This window comes from Panthera uncia, chromosome D1 (assembly GCF_023721935.1).
Source record: "Panthera uncia isolate 11264 chromosome D1, Puncia_PCG_1.0, whole genome shotgun sequence".
Lineage (NCBI taxonomy): Eukaryota > Metazoa > Chordata > Mammalia > Carnivora > Felidae > Panthera > Panthera uncia.
Window position 1 is genome coordinate 40,102,600 of NC_064808.1, and position 26,158 is coordinate 40,128,757.

At 39.1% G+C, this 26,158-nt stretch overlaps 2 protein-coding genes across 2 annotated transcripts in view; one reads left to right on the forward strand and one right to left on the reverse strand.

Annotated features, from left to right (window-relative positions):
- Positions 1-13,365, reverse strand: part of LOC125913211 (L-lactate dehydrogenase A chain) — a 968,541-nt gene extending 955,176 nt beyond the window's left edge. Inside the window, exon 1 of the mRNA XM_049618272.1 lies at positions 13,359-13,365. The gene's annotated coding sequence lies outside the window, so the exon portion shown is untranslated. The remainder of the gene's footprint in view (positions 1-13,358) is intronic.
- PIK3C2A (phosphatidylinositol-4-phosphate 3-kinase catalytic subunit type 2 alpha) overlaps positions 1-26,158 on the forward strand; it is a 193,045-nt gene that overhangs the window by 12,926 nt on the left and 153,961 nt on the right. The window lies entirely within an intron of this gene.

Sequence of the window (26,158 nt, forward strand, 5' to 3'; positions counted from 1 at the left end):
ATACTTTTAGTTTACCAGTCCCCACTTAGCCAGCTTTACTCATATTATCCATCTAGCACTTATAGGCATTTAAGTTTGTGGCACTGGTTTGGTGAATTCCATATAACAAAAAGCTGAGTCGACGTTGAGGAAGTATGTCATAGGATGGAAAGGCAATCTCTGATATAAAAAGGTATGCAGCCCTTATAAAAATCATTGTGACAAGGATAGAAGCAGCAGAATATTTATATCCTGCCCGTTTATTCCCAAGAATATTCTTTCTGATCCTGCCACTCTGACCTCAGAGCATTTTGCCCATATTATGTATTTGAGAGCTTTGCAATTTATTCATTAATCAAGAAATGAAAGGGGTGCCTGGGTGGCTCAGTTGGTTGAGTGTCCAACTTCAGCTCAGGTCATGATCTCATGGTTCATGGGTTCAAGCCCCTCATTGGGCTCTGTGCTGGCCTGCTTCAGATTCTGTGTCCCCCTCTCTCTCTGCCCCTCCCCCACTTGTGCTCTGTCTCTCTCAAAAATAAATTAAAAACATTAAAAAGAAATTAATGGGAATGCAAGCTGGTGCAGCCATTCTGGGAAACAGTATGGAGGTTCCTCAAAAAACTAAAAATAGAACTACCATACCACCCAGCAATTGCACTACTAGGCATTTATCCACAGGATACAGGTGTGCTGTTTCGAAGGGACACATGCACCCCCATGTTTATAGGAGCACTATCGACAATAACCAAAGTATGGAAAGAGCCCAAATGTCCATCGATGGATGAATGGATAAAGAAAATGTGGTGTATATATATATAGAATGGAGTATTACTTGGCAATCAAAAAGAATGAAATCTTGCCATTTGCAACTACCTGGATGGAACTGGAGGGTATTATGCTAAGTGAAATTAGTGAGTCAGAGAAAGACAAAAATCATATGACTTCACTCATACGAGGGCTTTAAGAGACAAAACAGATGAACATAGGGAAGGGAAACAAAAATAATATAAAAACAGGGAGGGGGACAAAACAAAAGAGACTCATAAATATGGAGAACAAACAGAGGGTTACTGGAGGGGTTGTAGGAGGGGGGATGGACTAAGTGGGTAAGGGGCATTAAGGAATCTACTCCTGAAATCATTGTTTCACTATATGCTAACTAATTTGGATGTAAACTTTAAAAAATAAAAAATAAAATTAAAAAATAAAGAAGCTGTATCAGCAGAAATCAATTTATAAGATACTTTTCCCCAAAATTCATTAATATTGGCATGATTCTTATTATATGTCTGTTGTCAGATATATCTTTGGTGTCAAACATCCTTGGGTCAGGAGTAGAACAAATCTTATTATCCTCAAGTGGTATAAACCTTTATGTCTTCCAAGGATAAGATATTCCATAACATCTCCTATTATTTGTCCTTGGAACATCCTATTCTCCTTACTGTCTATATGCCCTGGTTCAGACTGCTTCTTTTCTTGGAACATCTTTCTCTCTCACTAAACTCCTACTCATTCTTCAAGGAACAGTGGAGAAATCATTTTCCCTAACCATGCCCTCCTAGCATTAAGAAAGAACTCCTCCATTAGGCTGTCATAGAATTTTGAAGATACCTTTATTAAAGAAGTTATACTTTTGTTATAGAACCAGAGTAGGCTTTTCTTTTAATGTGTTCATCTCCTTCGGTAAAAATCAAGACAGTGAGTTACTTAAAGGCAGTATTTTTGTGTCTCCAGGGCTTAGTAATCTGAAGACATTTAATAAATATTTGTTGAATGAATGGTCCTAGGGAGATATAGAAATCTACTGGGTCAAAAGGTTACGGGTGGGGCTATGATGGAACTTGCTATTATGTAATAAAAAAATCGCCATATGATGTCATGAGAAAATTCTGTGAGAACTTATCTGATGACACCAGTTGAGAAGTGTTGACTACCCAGGAAGAGGAGCTAGATTGTGCGTTTTGGTGTCCAGGGTGATGCAGGCCTCTCAGGAATGCTCCCATGCCAAGATAAGCATTAATAACTACCACAGTGCTTAGAAGCTAGTAAGCCTACAATAAACATTTATTGAACAAATTAATAAAGGAATGAGTCTGGGAATGAGCTAGCATATTCTGGGCTCTAGGCCATCCTAAACCAGGCTTTGGTTCTAATCTAGGTTAGTCAGGAGTGGTTTGGTGTCTGTGTCAAGCTGTACTGGCACATACTATGCTCTGAGTTGAGCTGATCTCTTAGGTAAGGACAACATGGTTGTTTATCTATGTCAATACAAATCTGGGTACCGCATTGTATTGACAATGGTACTGCTGCGATTCTGACTGAATTATAAACCGGTTTCTGACCTGAATGTTTGGACTGGGCAGCAGGTTTGATCTTAGATGTGGGTTCCATTTTGGGCTATAGATTGGTTTGGGATTTTCCTGGGGTATGGAATTAGCCCCTAAGGAACCATGAACTAGGTCAGACCACAGAGTGTGGCCAAAATTCAAAGATAAAAAGGTTAGTAACTCAGGTAACTTTTGACCACAGTATTTTGGGATATATATACTTAGGCTAAAGCCCAAAAGAACTGTAAACACAATTTTTTTTTACTTTTTTTTGCTACTTTATTGAGCTATGACTGACATATAAAAAGCTATACATATTTAACATATACAGCTCAATTCAACAAATACAGTTTGGAGATAAGTAGATACCTGTGAAACCATCACCACCATCAAGGTCACACATATCCATCATTTCCCAAAGTTTTCTCCCACCCTCTTTACTGTTGTTGTTGTTAGTGTTGTGTGTGTGTGAGTGTGTGTGTGTGTGTGTGCGCGCATGTGTGGTAACAACACTTAAAGTAAGATCTACTCTAGAATAGAATATTTTAAATGTATGTTCTAAAATAGAACATTTTAAATGTATGATACAGGACTGTTAGCTATAGGCACCATGCTGTATAATAGATCTTCAGTACTTATTTATCTTACTTAACTGGAATTTGACCCTTTGACCATCACCTCCCCATCTTCCCCTCTCCCCAGCCCCTGGTAACCATCATTCTACTCTCGACTTCTGTGAGCTGGACTATCTTAAATTCCACATGTAAGTAAGATCATCAGTATTTGTCTTTTTATGGCTTATTTTACTTGGTGTAATGTCCTCCAGGTCCATCCATGTTGTTGTGAATGGCAGGATTTTTTTTCCTTTTTAAGGCTGAATTATATTCCATTGTTTGTATGTATCACATTTTCTTTATCTTTTCATCTATTGATGAAAATTTTTATTATTTCCATATATTGGCTATTGTGAATAATGCCCCAGTGAACCTGAAAGTGTAGTTATCTCTCCCCAAGATCCTGATTTCAATTCCTTTTGATAAATATTCAAAAGTGTGATTGCTGAATCATAGGATGGATCTATTTTTAAGTTTTTCAGGAATTTCCATGCTAATGTCCATAATGGCTGTACCATTACATTACCACCAACAGTATACCAGGGTTCCCCCTTTTCCACATCCTCACCAACACTTGCTGTCTTCTGTTTTTATAATAATAGCCATTTTAACAGTTTTGAGAGTCTATAGGTTGCCTTTTCATTTTGTTGATGGTTTCTTTTGCTGTGCAGCCCAAGTGGACATAAGGAAAATAAAATCAACTTTTTAAGTTTTGTCTTTCACTGTGCTTTTTAACATTCTGGAATAAACTGACACTTTATAATTTAGGTCATTGGTTCTCTTTCAGATCCATGAAGTTGAAGCTATTTTATAATACTTAGATGTTATTTATTGCATGGAATCATCATTGCTAACCGTAAATAAATCAATAAAAGTCTTTAAAATTTTCTTGGTTTGATTTCAAATATGATAAGTATAAGTACAAAGGAATCTGGAGACTAAAAACTTTGAGAATCTCTGCTTTAGAACAAAAGCTATTATTTTTTCTTGAAAAATAAAAAGGCATACATTATATTTCTCTGTAAGTATTGCTCCTAGAATAGTCTCAATCATTTATATTGACTAACTTTTTTTTATGTTTATTTGTTTTTGAGAGAGAGAGAGAGAGAGAGAGCAGAGGAGGGGCAGAGAGAGAGAGAGAGAGAGAGAGAGAATCCCAAGCAAGGCTCTGCACTGTTATGTAGCACAGAGCCCAATGTGGGGCTCAAACCCATGAAGTGTGAGATCATGACCTGAGCTGAAATCAAGAGTCAGATGCTCAACCAGCTATGCCACGCAGGAGCCCCTATGTTGACTAACCTTTAACCAAAGTTAACTAAATTCTATTGCACAAAAAAAAACTGGAAGGATGGATAAGTGAGATCTGCCTGTTGTACAGGAGTTTTCTAGCACACTAGCAAAACTGATCAATAAAGTAAGACGACTTCTCCATCTCTTTTCAACTTCTTAAAGTAGCAAAAGTGAACATGTTTATTAACATGTTTATTATAGCCACTGTAATACACAAAAAGAAGAAAACCATGTACAACTTAAACCATGCTTAGTAATAATCAGTGATGCAATATTCTACATTACTTAGAAGTTATCTAGGTATTTGATGATTATCCATCAATTAACTTAATATCAGTTCCACGTTTTAAGTTTAAAAACTTGGAAATTAACTTCAGGTTACTACAAATCATGCATACTGAAAAATATAATTACTATTAAAACATTTGTCATTTTAATGATTCAATTTAGTTGAACACAATTTTCTATTTCATAATCTTAAACATCGTTAATGCCCACTAGTCAAAGATGACCAGGAACACTCCTATAGTAGAACAAGTTTGGTTTATAACTCATTGAAGCAGGAGGGAGCATATATGATGGGCAACCGTGGGGTGGCTCAGTAAAAGGGTGTTAGAAAGGACTGACAGAACTTGAGATTTGGTTGGGTGATTTGGGAAAAGGGTTTACTCTAGGTTGGGTATTGTCAGAAAGTGGGGACAATTCTATGAGTATCTCAATAAATCTTATTCATAGGGAGGGCAAACTAAAGCAAGCCTAGAACTATAATTGGTAAAGCAGCATCAGTCACCCATTCTAGCTGGTATAGGGAGATACTTGGTATTTTATGGCTCGGACAATGTTCTTGTTTTGTCTGTGTTTGGATATGATTCTTGGAATGGGCTTGTTTTTGTCTTAATCTATCATGGTCATAGAGTGGTCTTATCTGATGTTGATGTTCTATGAAATAGCTCATGTTCAGCAGAAGACCATCAAGATCTACCTGTGACCGCCAGGCTAGCTCATAGCAACACTGAGGCCCAGCAGCTGATAGCACCAGGACAGTTCTTGGACGGCAAGGGCTGATTTTTTTCTTTATTAATGGGATATAGAAGTAATGTTAGCTTATTTGGTCAGTAAACCTCCATATGTTTAGGATAAACAAATCCAAGTAGAACAAAATGTATGTTTGTATTTTACTTAACACGGATAAATCCGAGAAAAGCAATAGCTATTTTTTAAAACCAAAATTGTTAAATGAGTCTTGAAGGGATTCAGAAGATGCCACCTCAAAATATGCTGATTTGGCCTACTGATTATTTTGAGCTAAAGGCACTTGAAAAAAAGTAGGTATAAGAAGGGCACTCTGACTTCCCCTTTTCTTCCTGCAAGCAGGAGATAAAACTCCATGTGAAAGATGTCCTCTCTGTACCTGGAGGAAAAGAACATCCTATTGCCACAGATAGGAAATCGAGGTCACAAGAAATCTGTACAAACAAATTTTGTTAAAATAATCCTACCTTCCTTGAGCTTCCCCGTATATTTATTTTAGTTACTTGTTCACAATTACTGCTTTTTGTTCAACCTGGTATATAAACACTTAGGCCTAACCACTTTTTTGGGTCTTCATTTTCCTGTAAAGTTTCTCATGTAAATGTAAAAATAAAATTTGTATATCTTTCCTTTCTTAATCTATGTCAACTTAATTCTCAAGCCAGCCAGAGACCTTAAGAGGGTAGAGGAAAAGTTTTGCCTCATCTGTACCCTCATTCGCCAAAGGTTTACCTTAATTATGTGAACTTGGATTTTTTTTAATTTATTTATTATTTTTTATTTGAGAGAGAGAGAGAGAGCGCGCACGAACGTGAGCAGCAGGGAGAAAGAGAGAAAATCGAGCAGGCTCCATGCTCAGTGCAGAGCCTGACATGGGGCTTGATCCCACAACCCTGGGATCATGACTTGAGCTGAAATCAAGAGTCACATGCACAACCAACTGAGCCACCCAGGTGTCCTTATGTGAACTTGGATTCTTAAAATGTTTCTGAGTTAGTTTCTGTTAGAATTTTTTTAGTCAGCACACTTAAATAGATGTTTGATTTCCTTATTTAAGGGAATTTTAGGAATAGTTGATTTATATGAGTGCTTAGCTGTCTCTATAAGCCAGCCAGAAAAGAGGTCTTTTAATTTAGAAGACTTCCTAAACTAATTTATTAATATCTTCCAGAGATAGGAAGGCATTTCACACTTCTACAAGAAATAAAGGGCTTTCTAAATTACTTACAAATGGGTACACACAGCCCTAGATTTCTAGCTCTAAATCTACAATTTCAGACACAATTGAAGAGTAAACATAGAAACACAAAAACTCACTACTTTAGATATCAAAAGTTGTTACCCCTCCTGGTGTGAAGCTAATACCCCTTTAGCTGTGAGTGATCTTAAAGCAGACAGACAAACAAGACCAACAAACCAGATCTCTGTTTTCTCTTATCCAACAGAAATAGATCTGTATCATCCATCTGCATATTTCACCAAATGGTCAGACTTTAAAACCACATTCCCAATCATGGCTGTCAAGTTTGAAGAATAACTTATCAGCCATAAAATATACAGAAACAAAAAATAAAGCACAGGGACACCAGGGTGGCTCAGTCGGTTGAGTGACCGACTTAGGCTCAGGTCATGACCTCCTAGTTCATGGGTTTGAGCCCATATCAGGCTGTGTGCTGACAGCTCATAGCCTGGAGCCTGCTTTGGATTCTGTGTCTTCCTTTCTCTCTGCCCCTTCCCCACTCATGCTCTGTCTCTCTCTCAAAAATAAATAAACATTAAAAAATTTACTTTAAAAAATTATAAATAAATACAGCACAAAATTAGTAGAGGAGATAAGAAACTAGAAAAACAGGGGCACTTGGGTGGCTCAGTCAGTTGAGTATCTGACTCTTGATTTCTGCTCAGATTATGATCTCATGGTTTGTGGGATCAAGCCTGGCATTGGGCTCTGCATTGACAGCATGAAGCCTGCTGGGGTCCTCTCTCTCCCCCTTTCTCTGCCCCTTCCCAGTTTGTGCACGGTCTCTCTCTCTCTCTCTCCAGCACATGAGCAATTTTTCTCTCTCAAAATAAATAAATAAATAAACATTAAAAATAAAAGAAAGAAACTAGAGAAACAGAGAGTCAGGCAAATTAAAGTTCTAGGGCCACTTAGCATTCACTTCTATGTGCCAAAAAATAAGTATCTGGGCTTAAGCCAGCCATGAGGTACACTTCTCCAGCAGTGTATTTTACCTGGCCCTTTCATGTAAATCCATTGGACATGCTGGTGGATAACCTCCAAAATAGTTAAAAGTATTCACTTTTTGAAAAGGTAAAATCATGACCAATACAAATATAAACATGTATCAAAATTTTTATTTGACTCATTAATTTATAAGGGAACCAGGAATGTATTATAATAGGTTCAAAGAAGAATAAATGATGTTGAAATAAATTTTACAATTAGATACAAAACTGGTCTATCAACAGGGCAATAATCTATTGCATCCACAAGACATAATTCATTTCCATTTCTCTGGACAAAAACAGCTGCATTATTCTCTGTTTTCTACAATTTACAGAGTTATAAACTAGCTCAAAGACAATGATGGGGGCGGTAACTGGGAAGGATGCACTAAACAGGCATGAGTAATCATTTTGTTAGTCCATTTAAAATTTTTTCACAATTTTTCCTGACAAGTAGATCCCATTTTTAAAAATATGTATGTATATGTATGGGTAGATATAACTAAGTAGATTTTTGTAGGATTATACAAGTAATAAAATATTTTAAAAGACTAACTTATTAATATGGCATAGGGGGTTTACTGTGGGTAGAGGAAGGAAAGGGAAGGCAAATAAGGGAGGAGTCAAGAAAAAGGAAGAAAAAACTGCATTTTAAAAAATCATTGTATATGAGGAGCACCTGGCTGGATCAGTTGGTAGAGCATGTGGCTCTTGGTCTCGGGGTTGTGAATTCAAGCCCCATGTTGGGTGTAGCAGTTAAGAATAAAATCTGTAGGAATAAATCATTGTATATGATATTACCATATTTATACACTTCAGTTTTTTGCTCTAGGTGATAGCAGGTGTTTGTTACATTTTTCTAAGAACCTTTCTTTTCCCAAAGGAAATTTAAAAAGAAGAAAGGATCAGACATCAACATCATTATAGGAACTGGGATGTGGTCTTCAGTTGGCCAGGCTAGCCTGGTCTGGCCTTTGTTTCTTGTTCTTAGTTGTCAATGCTACTCTCTTAAGTGTTTCTAGTGTGTGTTAAATCTGACTTTATCTGGCTTCTTGATTCAGAAACTGAATCCCTCCCAAGCTCTTCCCTGTCCCTGTAATCCCTTTCCTGGGGCAATGAGAGAGAAACACTTTCTGATTCCAGAAGCCAGATACATTTAGATTCAATAATCACTCATTGGGCCAGAAAACTGAGTGCTTTGGCTACTGGAAGCCAGTCCACCCAGGTGAAGAAGATTATGTCCAAATATCCTGAGAAACTTCTTCAAAAACCTTCCCTGGAGAAGTGCCGCTGGGATCCTGAGCAGAGACATTGTCTGAGGATGAATTGACATGGTGGAGCAAACCCACTGAGATGCAGGTTCAGACACAGCTGAAATATTTCTTGCAATAGGGAAGGACTGACATGGCCAGACTCTGGAAATACCACCTTTGATATGTCAGGGTTCAGTCCCACAAAACTAGAAACCCTTGACTCACCACCCCTTACCCACACCCAGCCTGTTTCATAAAAACAAGTTCCCTTTATTTAAGCCAGCCTGGTAGCAAAACTAAAGCAATTTCCTTTGCTGACAAATGCTATTAAAAATAAAACTGAAATCTTATAGTAAGAGACTTATTTTTACCAAGCACCATTTACCTGTTCACAATGAACAGATTTATCTACTCATGACAGATTTACCTATTCATTTTCTAATCAGGATATTACATATCTGTATCAGGAACTACCCAATTCTATTTAACTCTTCATATTTCAAATCACTTGGACTCTTTTGCCTATTTGGAGGTAATATTTTAAAAATCATGACTCTCACATAGATATAAAATGAACACATACCAAAGAAGTTATTTAATTCACTTATTAATGAGGGAACCAATAAGATGTTACAACTATGAAACCTAAACACTCAGCCAGACACTGAGAAAGGGAACCATACCTAACTTTGATATGACCTGGTGCTATTTCTGCCTGCATTGGCATGAGTTTGTTATTCTCCTGTCTTCACTTAGCATCACTTAATTTTTCCTGGAGTCTCCTGCCCAGACAAATGGTTTGATTGTTTATTATGGGAACTTCCTGGAGGAATCATCAACACTCTAATGGAAAACATCAATAGTTTGCCCCTTAGGATTCTTTGAATTCCTTTCCTCAAATCCATTTCTTGGCTGTTTCTACCAAACCCAAACTATTGTATCATGATCCTTACCTAATCATAATTAAGTCCTTATTTTGAAAGACTCACCCTACATCAAACTTCCAATTCTCTGTAAATTCTGTCTTTGCCTTCTCCCTCCAAAATACTGCCAAAGCTTTGTGAAGTGGTTTTCTTCCTTACCATGGTAAGCAATAAACTCTGCTTCATCTTATAACAGATTGTGTTGGTGATATTTGGCAACTGGTTCAGAGAGAATCCAAGGAGTAGGCTCATATAAAAGCCATCGGGAATACTGAAGAGTCTAATAAATGCAAAACTGACTTCTTCCACAGTGGGGGAGGGAAATCAACTGAATCTCGGCCAAGCAAAATTCACTTGCATGTCTGTAGACAGGAGTCATTGTACCAGTATCAGCTATCTATAATTTATAGTGTTATATATAACTCATAGCCAACAAAAGGCTCAGAGACCCTATAGAATCAGATAACTGGAAGTATGTGCTAGATAAGACCTATTTTCCACTGAAGACATCAGTAATTTTGTTGGTCCGTTTCAGTCTCTTATAATTTTTCCTTGTATGCTACATGGCTGCTACTTCAGAATTATACCACACTGATTAAGTAACAGAATACATTCTCTTTTTGGTATACCTGGTTTGATTATCATGCCTACATGCCTCAATTTTGCTACGGTAGTAGTTATCTCTGGAGTTAGAAACTCAATATGGTCCTACAGTGACTTCAAAATAACCATACACTAAAGCAACTCTTTATGAGAACCTTGAAGATATTCCAATAGCTGCCACCTCCCTTCTCAATCTTACCAGCTCCATTGTTTTTCCTGATGTTCCAAGCACCTTCCTCTGCAGTAAAATCTTGTACTTATGTGCTGTTAAAAAGAAACAGCATGTCCTAAAATGGAGTCACTTGTGCTAAGCCCACATCACCAAACCAAAGCTTAATACCTAACCTAATTGCAGTTTCAATCTTCTCCAGGAATGTAGTCTTGTTTTCTAATAATTTTTTTAAGTTTACATATTTATTTTTAGTCAGAGAGAGGGCACAAGGGAGGGGTGGAGACAGAGGGTGAGAGAGGGAATCCCAAGAAGACAGTGCACTAACAGCAGAGAGCCTGATGCAGGGGCTCAAACTCACGAACTGTGAGATCATGACCTGAGCTGAAGTTGTACACTTAACCGACTGAACCACCCAGGCACCCCAGGAATGTAGTCTTAGCCAGTCAGTCTGGAATTTTCTAGTCAGCATGAATGACATAATCTGCCATATAGACCCTTTCCATCCCCCAAAGGAAGGTGAGGTAATCTGCTTTCCTTATCCCTTACTCCTTCTGCCTATGAAAGCCTGCTATTTTGTACAGCTCCTTGGAGTGCCTTTCTACTTACTAGATGGGATGTTGCCCAATTAACGAATTGTTGCATAAAGCCAATTAGTGGGGCACCTGGGTGGCACAGTCGGTCAAGCATTGGACTCTTGATCTCAGCTCAGGTCATGATCTCACAGTTTGTGAGTTCAAGCCTTGCATTGGGCTCTGGGCTGATGGCGCAGAACCTGCTTGGGATTCTGTCTCTCCTTCTCTCTGCCCCTCCCCCACTTGTGCTCTCTATCGCTCTCCCTTTCGAAATAAATAAACTTAAAAGCAATTAAAGACAGTTAGATCTTCAAGTTTTCTCAGTTGAATTTTTTCATTTAACAATGCCAATCTTGCCCATTCTTCCTTCTCTTTCCTAAAACTTATACTTTTGACTAAGATTCTCTCTACTCTTCTATTAATTCATATTCTTTACATTTGTCAAGGCTGAATCCAAAATTAGTCCTTCACAGGAAGTCTTCCTCAAATGGCTTATCCCAAAACCCTCCTCTGTACTCCTCTTGATATCCTCTCACTTTGTCAAACCCAGCCTTTGTGCATTTGTTATCCTTCTTGGCCTCTTGGCAGCATTTGATGCTGTTTGGCATCAGCCTCCCCTTGACACTCTCTCCTCCTTCATTTCCTTAATGGGGTATTCTTCTAAACTTCCTCCTCTTCCCTGACCTTTTCTCCTCTCTCCTAGCCTGTCTGTTATCACCTAAACATGAGGATTCTCCAATGATCTTGGGTTGAGCAGACTTATTTATCTGCAGTCCCTGGCACCTGCTTCACCTCCCTTGCAGCATCGGCAATATTTCTGGTGCCACACTTACCTGGCAAGGAAAGAGGCAGACTAAGGATAAACATGGACTTCCACATGGGCCCTGAGGCCCACAGATGCCAAGACCTGACCTGAAAGTTACCTTAGGGAGCTCTGGTCAGGACTGCAGTGTGGTGTATACTGGCCACTGGGGAGAGCACAACACATGTAGGAGAGGAAAGTTTCCTAGGTCCCTCACTGGGTCTGAAAGTTAAACTAACAAAGGAAGATTAATAAAAGAAAAGCATACTAATTTACTTAATAAGTTTGTTTGTGACACAGGAAACTTCATAAGGACATGAAGATTTAAGAGTATTTTATTCTGGGTTGTTTGATGAAAAGTAGACAGTTGTGGAAGAATATGGTAGGTTACAGAGTATGAGGTAAGTGTAGTAAACTGGAGGAAACTTAGCAAGGCCTTTCAGGATTTTTCTTTTTTTTTTTTTTTTAATTTTTTTTTTTTTTAACGTTTATTTATTTTTGAGACAGAGAGAGACAGAGCATGAACGGGGGAGGGGCAGAGAGAGAGGGAGACACAGAATCGGAAGGAGGCTCCAGGCTCTGGGCCATCAGCCCAGAGCCTGACGCGGGGCTCGAACTCATGGACTGCGAGATCGTGACCTGAGCTGAAGTCGGACGCTTAACCGACTGAGCCACCCAGGCGCCCCTGCCTTTCAGGATTTTTCTTGACATCCTTTTGTCTTCAGAATGAGGTTGTTCCTTTCCTCCAGTTATAAGGAGAACATCTCTCATATGAGGGTTTTATGACTTATTTCAGGGCAGAAAGGCAAGGGGAAGGTTAGAGTGACCTTCCTTCTACTATTTTCTCAAAACTTCTTCAGCTTAAAATATTCAATATGGCAAGGTGCCACATTTTGAGTAGTATGTCCGGAGCCCCATCCCGTTCAGTGGAGCGCTTGGATATTGCCACAGCTTCCCAGAAATCCTGTAACTCAGACCTCCAGCAGTACTGAGTAGTCACTCAGCCAGAGGGTATAGACCTGTGCAACTCCTGGCACTCAGAGGATGACTATGTCAGCCCAGAAAACTTAGTTCTTTCAAATTGTGAAGCTTCTATAGTATCTGACTTTGCCTTTTCCTTCTCTTAATAAAAGAATCCATAGACTTTTGGTTTATATGAGATACTGTGATCAAGAAAAGCAACAGCTGGCATACAGGCCTAGGTCCCCAGAACACTCCCTTATTTTTGGAGGGAAAAACAAAGCTCCACTGGGGAGCCTGGGAAACCTTCCATTTGCAAGGTTAAGTGGCCTTTGGAGTTCCTGGCAAAACCCTTAATCCGTAAGGACACCAAGCTGTGACTTTCAGTCAGAGCTTCTGTCTTGAACCTCAAAGGTATTACATGATCCCCAGACAGGTTAGGTAAATATGTGTGTCAAAGATTTTAAAGAGATATGAGCACATACTATGTTTTAGACCCTATACTAGGCACTTAATGTGTGAGAGAAAATGAAGTGAAGACATTACTGATGAATTTTATTCACCACTAGTCCTTCATTTCCTCTTAGATAGGAGCACACCCATGTACTCTGCAGACAATAGAAAGTATAAAGCATTCTGATATGTAATAATCTCCAATATGGGGGCACCTGGGTGGCTCAGTTGGTTAAGCATCTGACTTCAGCTCAGGTCATGATCTCTCAATTCCTGAGTTCGAGCACCACGTTGGACTCTGATGACAGTTCCTTTCCACATCCCCTAGTTGCATAGAACTTTTGATAAGGACATCTGACATCCCTACTCATGTGCCTGTGCAGAAGACAGACTCTTGTTTGGGTTCCATTGTAAGATCTTCTTTAGCTTCCTTGGTTCTCCTGAGAGTCCCCTCCCTTTCAGATCCCCTCCCTAATGTTGCAGATTGTCTCCTTTGCCCCAGGGCACTGCACTGGTAGGGGGGATCTCCTAGCTGCTGAGTGCCTGCCTTCCTAACCTCACAGATGGGCCAGACGTAGCCTCTGCCCTTAGGTCACTCGTTGACCAAGAAGATCAGTGCCATGTAATCTTGAAACTAGCCATTTTGGCTATATAGAACTTGATCTGCTTTCATGTGGTTGTCTAGCATAATTTATATTCATACTTCCAACCATGAACAGTCATTTATAAGTTGTATTAAGTCACCTAGAAACTAACCCTTTCTACAGAGGAAATTATGTTAAACCAGTATCTTCTGTGGTTTATTCTGGTGCATTTTTCATTTTGATAGCAGGAAAGTTCATCTGTGGAAAGAATTTCAAGTTGAATAATATTGTAGAAAGGATCCCTAGCTAGAAATCATGCATCTTGGAGTTCAACCAAACTCTGCCCCTATAACATTGTTTCACCTCTCTGGGTCCCCACTTACTAAGACATTCAATGCTACAGGAAATGGCAAATACTTTTTGATGCTCTCACAGTCAAAAGTAGGCTTCAACTAGGGGCACCTGGGTGGCTCAGTCAGTTTAATGTCCGATTCTTGATTTCAGCTCTGGTCATGATCTTGCAGTTCATGAGATTGAGCCCTGTGTTGGGCTTATGCTAATAGCATGAACCCTGCTTGGGATTCTCTCTCTGCCTCTCTCTCTCTCTCTCTCTCTCTCTCTCTCTCTCTCTCTCTCTCACACACACACACACACACACACACACTCACACAAAATAAATAAGATTTAACAAGAAATTTTAAGTGGGCTTCTACTAAATCAATGGGACATTGGGACTGAATACCAACTAGTCTAATCCCTCATTTTACAGAGGAGAAATGAGGCTAAGGGCAATCAAGTGGCTTACCGAGGTCAGACATCTAGCTGAGATCAAAGTCAAGACTATGTGATGAAGAACTGTGTGCTCTGTTGTTTGCTAGACCCCAAGCCATTGTGTGCCTATTGGTTTTTATGTAGCAGCAAACAATGTTATGCCTCACTTAATACATAGTTTTCTTCCTTTGTTTAGACACTTCCCTTTGAAGGAAATAAAGTTCTTCCATTTATTGTGATTTACTTTGAGGGATTAAAAGCTTTTATCTTATGTTGTTGGTCATAAAATTAAATTTTTGAGCAGCTTTAAGCACTATTTGTGTGATACAAAAAAGTTAAGTAAAAATTTCTGAAAGATGAAAATTTTCTAATTTTATATTTCAATAAGACATTTAGCGTGCAGAAAAAAAGGAATATAAAAATGCCTTTATTCAGAATTTAGAATCATAACAGCATTTTCCTTATAAGAGAAAAATCACAGGAACAAGTTTTCAAGACTCGAAGCTTTTTTTGATAATTAACATAGTGTTAATTAATTTTCCTCTGACATGTTGCACTTTATTTTTGTATTACACCTTTCATATAGTGATTATAGGTGAGTTTTAATCTTGCTGCTAATCAAGTTTTGGAGCAAATGGGTGGCTTAGTTGGCTAAGCATCAGACACCTGATTTCAGCTCGGGTCATGATCTCATGGTTTGTGAGATTGAGTCCCGCATCAGGCTATATCCTGACAGCTTGGAGCCTGCTTGAGATCCTCTTTCTTCCTCTCTCTCTGTTCCCCCACCTCAAAATAAATAAATAAACTTTAATTCAGTTTTATATAACCCATTTATTTTATTCTCTCAGTTTTCCAATCAGCACATCAACACTTTTAGAAATAAGATACCTTCAAAAGCTCCATATTGCCAGTCCCTTATTTCAGCAAACTCTAGTCTGAATATGGCTTGTGAGTGGCCTCTGGCTCAAATTTAGCCTTACCTGTAACAGGAGTGATGATGCCATCATGCTAGCCACCAGTTCAGGCTCTACCAGGTAGATGAGGTCTCACAGCTCCCAAGCAGTCATCTGCCACCATCTCTTCACCACCCTCTTGCCTTCTCTTCCCACTTAGCTGGCCTGTTTTCATTCAGTTTTCCCTGCTTTGCCTTGGGCTTCCCCAGGACCTATGATTAAGCACCCTTTTCTTTCTCTCAGCTTCTGTCTACAGACAGGATACCTGAGAGAGATTTGTCCCATCTCCTCCCCCATCCCCATTTGGGACCCATTATTGTCCCACCCTGCCCTCCATCTAGGTACAAAGGAACAAAACAAAAGAAGCAAGTACGAGGTTTGTTCCAGTCCTTACTTGCAGAGTTCTTGGACAGCAAGCATTAGGTTCTGAGTTAGAAACTTATGACCCCTAAAAGGAGAGGATGATAAATATTTCTGATGAATCCTTGTTGAAAGTAGAGGTACAATTGGAAGTGATAGTGTGTCGTCTGTATCTTTGTTACTCAAAGTGTGGTCTGGGGATCAGCAGAGCATCTCAGGCCCTACCTTAGACATAACAAATCCAAATCTGCATTTTAGTAAGACCTCCTTCTAGGTGATTTATGTGCACTCTGTCTAAGGTCAGTCTGGCTTGATCTGTCCTTTCCTATGAAAGGCCTCAGAGTGACCAGGGCCTGTAAGACAGACTTGGGGTACCCAAAATGCACAAGAGCCAAATGTTAATTCAGGCATCCACAGAGAGACATCACTACCACTGGACTTACATACTTGCCTGCTCATTTCTCCCTGTTAGCAAACTTAACTCAGGCAGCTAGATCCTCATCAAGCTACCAAGTGAACCTGGGATATTTATTCTCCCTCATAAATGATGCAATCTTTCTCTAGATACATTATGGCCAGACTGAGAACCTTAGTTTCCTTCCTCTGCTTCAGAAAAGCAGTCTTACTTTCCTCATTTTCTCAAGCTGTGGGGACATCTCCTGATAAATCCCAAATAATTTTATCATTGTAACTCAGTCACATAATCCCATGTAAGCCTTATAACAAGGCAATAGGTACTTACAGGTACTTATAACTATGCAACTATTGTACTTATAAGTACAATAGGTACTTATAACTATGCAATAGGTACTATTATCCCCATAGAGAATGCAGAAACCAAGGCTCAGAGATGTCAAGTAATGTGTTCAAGGTAACGCATCTTTTAGTAGGGGATCAGAATTCTTGCTGACTCCAAAGGTTGTGGTTTTAGGTGCTACAATGTACACACCACCTCTTTGGCCTTTTCCACAGGCAAACTCCAAAGCTACTTTGCAAGCTGCTATTTACAGACATATGGCTGACTTGTTTTCCTGCTCCTTTGTGTGGTTTATATGTCATATGTAAGTAACCACATCATGATTGCTATCATTTTCATCATCTTTTAAAAAAATTTTTTTAATGTTTATTTGTTTTTGAGAGAGAGACAGAGACAGAGCACAAATGGGGGAGGGGCAAAGAGAGAGGGAGACACAGAATCCGAAGCAGGCTCCAGGCTCTGAGCTGTCAGCCCAGAGCCCAACCCAGGGCTCAAACCCACGAACTGTGAGATCATGACCTGAGCCGAAGTTGGACACTTAACCGACCAAGCCACCCAGGCACCCCTCATTTTCATCATCAATTAACTTTTGTTGAAAGCTGTCACAATGCTAGACACTATAATTTTAATTCCCTACATGCTGTTTCCGGGTGCATACTCTTCCTTTTAAATAATCACATTGCTAAGAATATAGTATTTTCTTTTGAAAGTGTGACAAACTACATACAGGTACTGAGGCATTTGTTTTAGTGCTGGAAGCTGGAGAAAAAAACATTTGCTCAGTTACTCACCATGCACAAAGTGTGAACAATTGATGCCCTGCTTTCACACTTCATGCTTGATGACTTCAAAGATCAAGATAATTCTTTTCAACCAGAGAAAAAAATAAATCCCAAGGAACTTAATCTATGCTCTATTCCCGCTCAATGTTGAGTGCCTATGCTTTTATTCTATTCTGATTTTTCCTTCTAAATTTTATTTTTTTTTAATTTTTTTAGTGTTTATTTTATTTTTGAGACAGAGGGAGACAGGGCATGGATGGGGGAAGGTCAGAGAGAGAAGGAGACACAGAATCCAAAGCAGGCTCCAGGCTCTAAGCTGTCAGCACAGAGCCCAACGCGGGGCTCGAACTCACAGACCGTGAGATCATGACCTGAGCCGAAGTCAGAAGCTCAACCAACTGAGCCACCCAGGCGCCCCATTCCTTCTAAATTTTAAAATGCTAAGATTTATTATTTAAATTTAGAGTTTTGATGCCTAACCTTCAGATCGTTGATATTTGTATCAGTCAGTAAATGGCAATGTAAAAGAAATCAGTCTTACATTTGGATTTTGGTTAATACCAGCTGGGTCACTTTGGGAATGTTACCTAGCTTCATGAGCCTCAATTAATCTACCAATTAAAAGAGGTTAATAAACTTTTAAAATAGTTCTTACTTTTTAGACATACATGCTGAATGAAACGATATTATGACTGGAATTTTCTTCAAAATAATCCAAGTGTGGGGGAAAGCAGCTGGGTATTGAAACAGACTGGCCATGTGTTGATAATTGTTAAAGCTAGGTGATGGGTACCCAGGGATTTGTTATACTGTTCTCTCTACTTTTGTATATGTTTGAAATTTTTCAATTAAAAGAATGAAAAAAAGGGGTGCCTCGGTGGTTCAGTCGGTTAAGTGTCTGACTTCAGCTCAGGTCATGATCTCATGGTCTGTGAGTTCGAGCCCCTTGTCAGGTTCTGTGCTGAGAGCTCAGAGCCTGGAGCCTGCTTCAGATTCTGTGTCTCCCTCTCTCTGACCCTCCCCCGTTCATGCTCTGTTTCTCTGTGTCTTAAAAACAAAGAAACATAAAAAATATATATAAAAGAATGAAAAAAAGACTCATAGATCTTTGTGAATTTTAGAAAATATATATGAAAGTGCTTCAGTCTGGAATAATATTGACCTTTTTATTATGTGCCAGATGCCATTCGGAACATTTTATATTCATTATCTCATGTAATTACCATAACAGTTGCGTGAATTAGGTATTGTTATTATCCTCATTTTACAGATAAGGAAAATGAGACACAAAGAATCTGAGCAAATTGCCAAGGTCATGCAGCTCAAGTATCAAAGCCAGGATTCAAACCTCAGTTGGCATTCAGAGACCATGCTACATTGCCTTTCACCTAATAAGCATTTTAGTGAGAGCCAATAGTAGGTACCATTTTCTGGGTTCCAGACATACTAGGCATCATCCTAAATGCCTCCTCTACAATATCTCTAATGTGTTCATTTTTTTCCTTTTATTCTTCCTGCCTACCTTTTAAAAGTATATGTCCTAAAAGTTGAAGAAACAAAATAATTCCCTTAAAGCCATTAGTTAACAATTTAGGACTATTAGTACAAAGCTAGATCACGAATATGTATATTTTCCAGAGAGGAAAAGACCAGTAAGGCTTGAAGGGATAAGAAAAAACCTTTTGGACCTGGAGCTTCAGCATCCCAGATACCTCTTCTGAGAAGTTGGTTAAATCTCTGACTTTCACAGAGAAAGCACACACACACACACACACACACACACACACACACACAAATATACACACAAAATTTTGCATTCTATTTCAAGAGGCTTGTGAATCCCCTGAAAGTCATCTATGAAACTCTGGCCTAGGTAAGAGAAGGGAGAATATGCCCGGTAGAGGTCACAGGACTACTAGCAGCAGAAAGGTGAGGGGAACAATCTGCTGGATGGCCTAGTGCATCAGAAAGAAACAGAAACCAGACTGGAAAAGGCAGAGTGGGCACTAGTCTACCAAGGGCACTGGAGAGCACACTTCACACTTGTTCTTATACTTTGACCTGACCCCTGGGGATTTATCTTAAAGACAAATTAATATAAATATTATTTACAACACTAAAATATTTACATAAAATACTACTAAAAGACCATCTAATATAGTAAATAAGAAAAAAAATTGGAAACAACCTAAATTTCAGTAATAGAAGAATAATTAAAAAATTGGGGTGTTTCAAATTGCTCGAATAGTATACGACCATTAAACATAAACAAGTGTCTAGGACAATTAGCCAAAATTTGAAAATAGGTCACAGAGATTACTGGTGTCCTTTCAGAAGAATGCTGGGCATTGTCTAGCAGACCAACTGGGGATAATTTGATTCTACAGAGATGTGCCCCTTTGACTTTCTTCTAAGTAGGCTATTTTACAGTTATTTGGGAAGTTCAACTGTGGAAAACTGATGGTAATACAAAAGATTCTTGTCCACAAAAAACACATGGATTTTGTCTGATTGAAATATAATTAATTTCCAGATTATAAAAAAGATGACCCAAAATATTACATTTTATTATACTATAAGATATTAATCAGACTTTCATCTCTTAGCAATTTATTTCAGTGTTTTTATTTTTTTAAGTTTATTTTTTTAGTAATACTCTACACCCAACCTGGGGCTTGAACTCACAACCCTGAGATCAAGTCACAGGCTCCTCTGACTGAGCCAGCCAGGCACTCCTTATTTCAGTGTTTTTAATTGCCTCTCTCTCTTTATCTATTCTTAAAATTCTCATTTGAATCGGTCTTAATGTCTTACCAATTCCCTTCTTAATAAACTGGTTGAGTAAAAGCCTTAGCACCTGTATTAGTAATCTATTGCCTCACAACAAATAATCCCAACTTAGTGACTAAAAGAGCAGATATTTATGCTACAATTTCTGTGAGCCAGGAATCTATCTGAGCTATGTGGTTCTGGGTCAGGGTGTCTCATGAGGCTGCATTCTTCTCAAGGCTTGGCTGAGACAGGATCTACTTCCAGGCTCACTCATGTGGCTGTTGACAGGCCCCAGAAGATCTGCTTCTAAACTGACTCATGTGGCCTCTTCTCAAGGCTGTCTCATTACATGGCAGCTGGCTTCCCCAGAAGCAAGCAACCTGAGAGAAAGGGAGAACGAAAGAACACACCATCTGTAAACCACAGTCTTTTCATAACCTGATATCAGATATGACATCATCATTTCTGCCGTATTCTATTCTGTATGGAGGGGTCCAACTTCATATTTCAGGAAAGCAATCAAAGGGTTGTCACTAGAGATTTGAATGTGAAAACAGAAGATGAAAACGAGGAAGTTTGCTTTATTGTAGGAATCTTTCTTAGCAAGCTTGCTTGAGTCAGAACTACAGGCAGCCTGGAATTGTTGCCAGGCAGGAGATCCCCTGGGGAGATTCTGACACTGGGAATGCAGAAGCTGTCGGCCCCAGCATTTCTGTGACGCCTCTAAAACTGTCTACTGCCGGTGGGAAGGGAGCCCCGGTCTTGGAGAAGAGCAAGAGACAGACTAACACAGGAGAGTGCACGGGAAGACGAATCCCAAGAGCAAAAGAGGTGCCGAATTTCCTGAGTTCCAGGAACCAACCAGCAGGGTTTAAAGTCTGGGGTTTTAAAGATCAGCGTGCTTGGCTCTAGGAGAGCTTGGAGGACATTGGGGCTGCCCTTAGAAGGCAGGCAAACAGCCTGCAGAGGTCCATTGTGGAAACAGCGATTTGAAAAGCACCTGGGGCACACAATGGGGAGGTTATTTGCTAATCTGAGAGTGATTGACAAGGTTCAGGAAGAGACCCCTTCGGGAATGAAGGAACTGGCAGGCGTGAGTTCCCTCCTCCATCTCTCAGCATAAGCAGGGGGCCACTATGGGGGAAACAGCACAGCCTCACTCTCACTACTTAAGTCCTGCCCACCTCGCTGGGGTGAAATGGCCCCTCCCAGTCAAGCTTGCCTGGGTGGCAGCACCGCAGGCCCTCTTCCCCAGGAGACAAGCCCAAACTCCTGCTCACATCACATCTTCCAACCTGGAAGTTTTGTGGGCCTTGGCTCCAGCGGCCAGAAATGGCGACAGGTCTCATGTCATAAGCAGATCAGAGCACACCTAGTTAAAACATGCCACATTCAGGCCAGGGACCAAACACTGCCCACAATAGGCAGAGAGAGCCTCTGTGGACCACTGGCCTGAAGGATAAAGCTTTCAGAACACAACACCAAAGCAGATACAGTATACATTGGAGACACTCCTGGAAGTGCCAGGCCCTGCGGAAAGGGGGACACCACACTGCAGGGCACTACAGGACCTCTTCATAAAGCCATTACCCTCAAGAACGAGAGACTGACTTTCCTAACACGCAGAAACAGGCGCAGACAATTAAACAAAGTAAGAAGACAGAGGAATTTGTCCCAAATGAAAGAACAGGACAAGCCCATGGCCAGAGATCTAAGTGAAACAGATATAGGTAACATGCCTGATGGAGAATTTAAAGCTTTGATCATAAGGGTACTCACTGGACTTGAGACAAGAGTGGAGGACATCAGTAAGACCATTAACACAGAGACAGGGAACGACATAGCAGAGATAAAGGGCTCAGTAACGAAACGAGAAACACACTTGATGGAATGAAGAAATCCAAGCAGAGAGATGGGAATCATGATGGCCCAAGCTGTAAAAACAGCAGATGCTTCGAAATCTGCTAATTGATTTGTATACTGCTGAGTTCAATGACAGAGGCATAGCCACCACGGCTGCTCCAAAGTCAGAGGGTTTTTTTTAAATGGAGGTGTAATTGACATATAACATTATATTAGTTTCAGATGTATAACATTGCAAAATCAGTTATTGTGTTTAAAAAAAAAAACACTCCAAAGCCAGTTTTGAAAAGAGAAACTTGATTCAGTTTCAGTTTTCAGTTACATTTTCTCTAAATTAACAAAGCGAGGCAAATTTGGAACCAGGTTGACTGAACATGCTGAACTCCTTTTGAAAAGGTGACATGTTCCAGAGCCAACACATCAGCAATGAAAGGAGTGCTAGTTCATAGTTAAACTGGCTTTCTGGGAGTGGGGGGGAGAGAAAAACCCGGACTTCCAGCATCTGCAGGGATAAACGCTTTTAACATGGCCAATTTTGTGGTATCACTGAGTGCAGAACAGGAAAGAAACGTGGTTACTACACACCATTACATAGATTATATTATATTACATTATATTCCCATCATACACACCATTACATAGATTATGTTATATTATGTTCTATTCCCATCATACAGATACAGTAAATGTAAATGACCCAAGAACATAGATAATAGTGAAATGCAGCAGAATAAGGTGATGAGTGATCACTTAAAAAAAATTTTTTTAACATTTATTTTTGAGAGACAGAGAGACAGAGCACAAGCAGGGGAGGGTCAGTGAGAGAGGGAGACATAGAATCTGAAGCAGGCTCCAGGCTCTGAGCTGTCAGCACAGAGCCAGACTCAGGACTCAAACCCACAAACTGTGAGATCATTACCTGAGCCAAAGTCAGACGCTTAACCGACTGAGCCAACCAGGTGCCCCTTGCCTTTGTTCTTAATGTAATTTATTTAATTGTACGTTTATATAAGTTAATTTTTAGTAATGGCATTAATGACTGGCTCACAAAATTCCTGAAAGTTGAATAGTTAGCTCTCCTGAGCTACTGGCATCTACCAGCTCCAACATAACACTAAAGGTCAGAAGTTTTGCTCTCTATTAAATAAGCGATAGTGAAAGGTAAGTGGTTATTGCCAGCAAACATTATTGGCTTAAAAATTGGAAATTTTCAGAAGTCAGTTTTACCATTAACTTCATTTCATTCAGAATTAGCTTCCTAGCTGCCATAAATACAAAAGGATGGGTTGATCTGAGATGCCAATTTGGAGAGATTGGTGAGTGGAGACACAGATGACTCTAGAAAGAAGTAATTTCTCCTCAAATCTAACAACCAAATGACTCTAAAACTCAGCCCATCAAGAGATTTGAACAAACAATTCATAGAAAACCATAAAAGAACCATAAAATTATAATGGATCTTTATCATATGGAAAAAAAAAAGACTCATCTTTCAAGAAAATGAGAAGACAAGCCACAGACTGGGAGAATATATTTACAAAACACACATTTGATATAGGATAGTTATCTATAATGTATAAAGAACTCTTAAAACTCAACAATAAGAAAACAAACAACACAGTTAAAAAATGAGCCAAAGACCTGATAGACACCTCAATGAAGAAGATATACAGATGGCAAATGAAAAGATTCTCAAAATCATGTAATCATGTGTCATTAGAGAATTGAAAATTCCATCAATGAAATTCCACTACCTATTAGAATGGCTAAAATCTAAAACAGATAACACCAAATGCTGACAAGGATGTGGATAAACAGGAACTGTCATTTATTATGGATGGAATGCAAAATGTTAAGCTTCTTTTTGAAGGCAATTTGGTAGTTTCTTACAAAACTAAACATACTCTTACCATACTATCCAACAATTGCACTCCTTAGTATTTATCAAAATGAGTTAAAGATTTATGTTCATGCAAAAACCTGCACACAGATGTTTATAGCAGCTTTATTTATAATTGCCCAAACTTAGAAACAATCAAGTTGTTCTTCAGTAAGGTGAGTGAATAGATAAGTGTGGTCCATCCAAACAATGGAATATTATTCAGCACTAAAAAGAAATGAACTATCAAGCCATGAAAAGGCATGAAGGAACCTTAAAGGCATATCACTAAGTGAAAGATGCCAGTCTGAAAAGTCTGAAAAGGCTGCATACAGTATGATTCCAATTATATGACATTCTGGAAAAGGCAAAACTATGGAGAGAATAAAAAGATCAGTGTTTGTTAGGGATTAGGGGAGTAGGAGGGATGAATTGGTAGAGCACAGAGAAATTTTAGGGCAGTGAAACTGCTCTGTGTGATACTATAATGGTAGATACGTGTCATTGTAAATTTGTCCAAACCCAAAGAATGTACAACACCGGAAGTGAACTCTAATGTAAACTATGAACTTTGGGTGATAATGATGTGTCAATGAAGGTTCATCAGTTATAATAAACGTACCACTCTGGTGCAAGATTTTGATAGTGTAGGAGGTTGTGCATGTATGGGGTCAGAGGGTATATGGGAACTCTCTGTATCTTCTCAATTTTGTTGTGAACCTAAAACCGCTCTAAAAAATAAGTCTATTTTTAAAAAATATTCCTAGGGTACCTGGGTTAAGCGTCCGACTTCTGCTCAGGTCATGATCTCACGGTTTGTGGGTATGAGCCCCACATTAGGCTCTGCACTGACAGTGTGGAGTATTAATAAATGTGCAAATTAGGCCCGCTGAAATGTTATCTTCCACCATCTGATTAACAAAAAATGAAGAGTTTGAAAACACTGTTGGTAAGGCTGTGGGCAAACAGGTACTTTCTCAACTCCACTGATAAGACTGTCAATTTCTGTAAACCCGGTGGAGGACAGTTGGCATTATCTCTTAAAATTACAAATGTATGCACCTCTTGACACAATAGTTTCATCTTGGAAAACTAATTCTAAGAGGGATAAATGTGTGAAATGATGTGTACTGTGTGGAATGACACATGTACAAAGGTATTTGTTGCACTGGTTTTTGTGGTAACAAAAGATTGAAAACAGATAAAACATACATCATTAAATTATAGTTCAAACAAAGCTGCCCTGAGAATAAGGATGCTTTTTAGGTTCTGACACAGAAGGAACTCCCAGATGTATTAATGGAAAATCAAGGTACAAAACTTCATGTTTATCTGTTCTCTTTAAGTTTAAAAAAGAAACACAAGAATATTATCAGTTTCCTATGTATTATGTATACAAAGAATAACTCTGGAAAGACACACAAGAAGCTTATAATAGTAGTTACCTATTAGGAAAGTGTGGGAATTGAACAGGTGGGGGACAGAAAGGAGACTTTTTTCTGTATACTTAAAAAAAAATTCTTTTTAGCCATGTGAATGGATTACATATTCAATAAATATATAAGCACATACTGAAAACAAAACAAAATATAGCCCATGCCCAAGCCATAAATATATATGCCATTCCAAGTTCAATGGAAAACATCCCAAATATCAATTTGCTTTTGTTTATTTGTTTATTTGTTTGCTTTAGTTTGTTTTTTTTTGGGGGGGGGAAGTGCAAGCAGAGGAGGGGCAGAGAGAAGGGGACAGAGGATCCAAAGTGGACTCTGTGCTGACAGGCTGACAAGCAACAAACCTGATATGGGGCTCAAACTCACAAACCACAAAATCATGACCTGAGCCAAAGTCGGACGCTCAACTGATTGAGCCATCCAGGTGCCCCAGTTTGTTTTTGTTTGAATTTTACGTTTGAAAGTTTAAATGATTTTAATAGAGGTATGCATCTATGTATATGCACACACATGCATACATACATACATACATACATACATACATACATTTATGTAGGTATTGAGAAAGAAAAATTGCATCATTTGGCATCCAGGAACTGACCTGGTCCTACCAGCTTTGGAGTTGCTATGAGGTGGCTTGGCATTCACAGGGAGGTCTTGGTTTTCTCCTGTTGATGTTCTATTTTATAGAACATCAACATCAGACAAGGCTACTCTGTAAACACGATGGATTAAGACAAAAAACAAGCCCACTCCAAAAATCATGTCTGA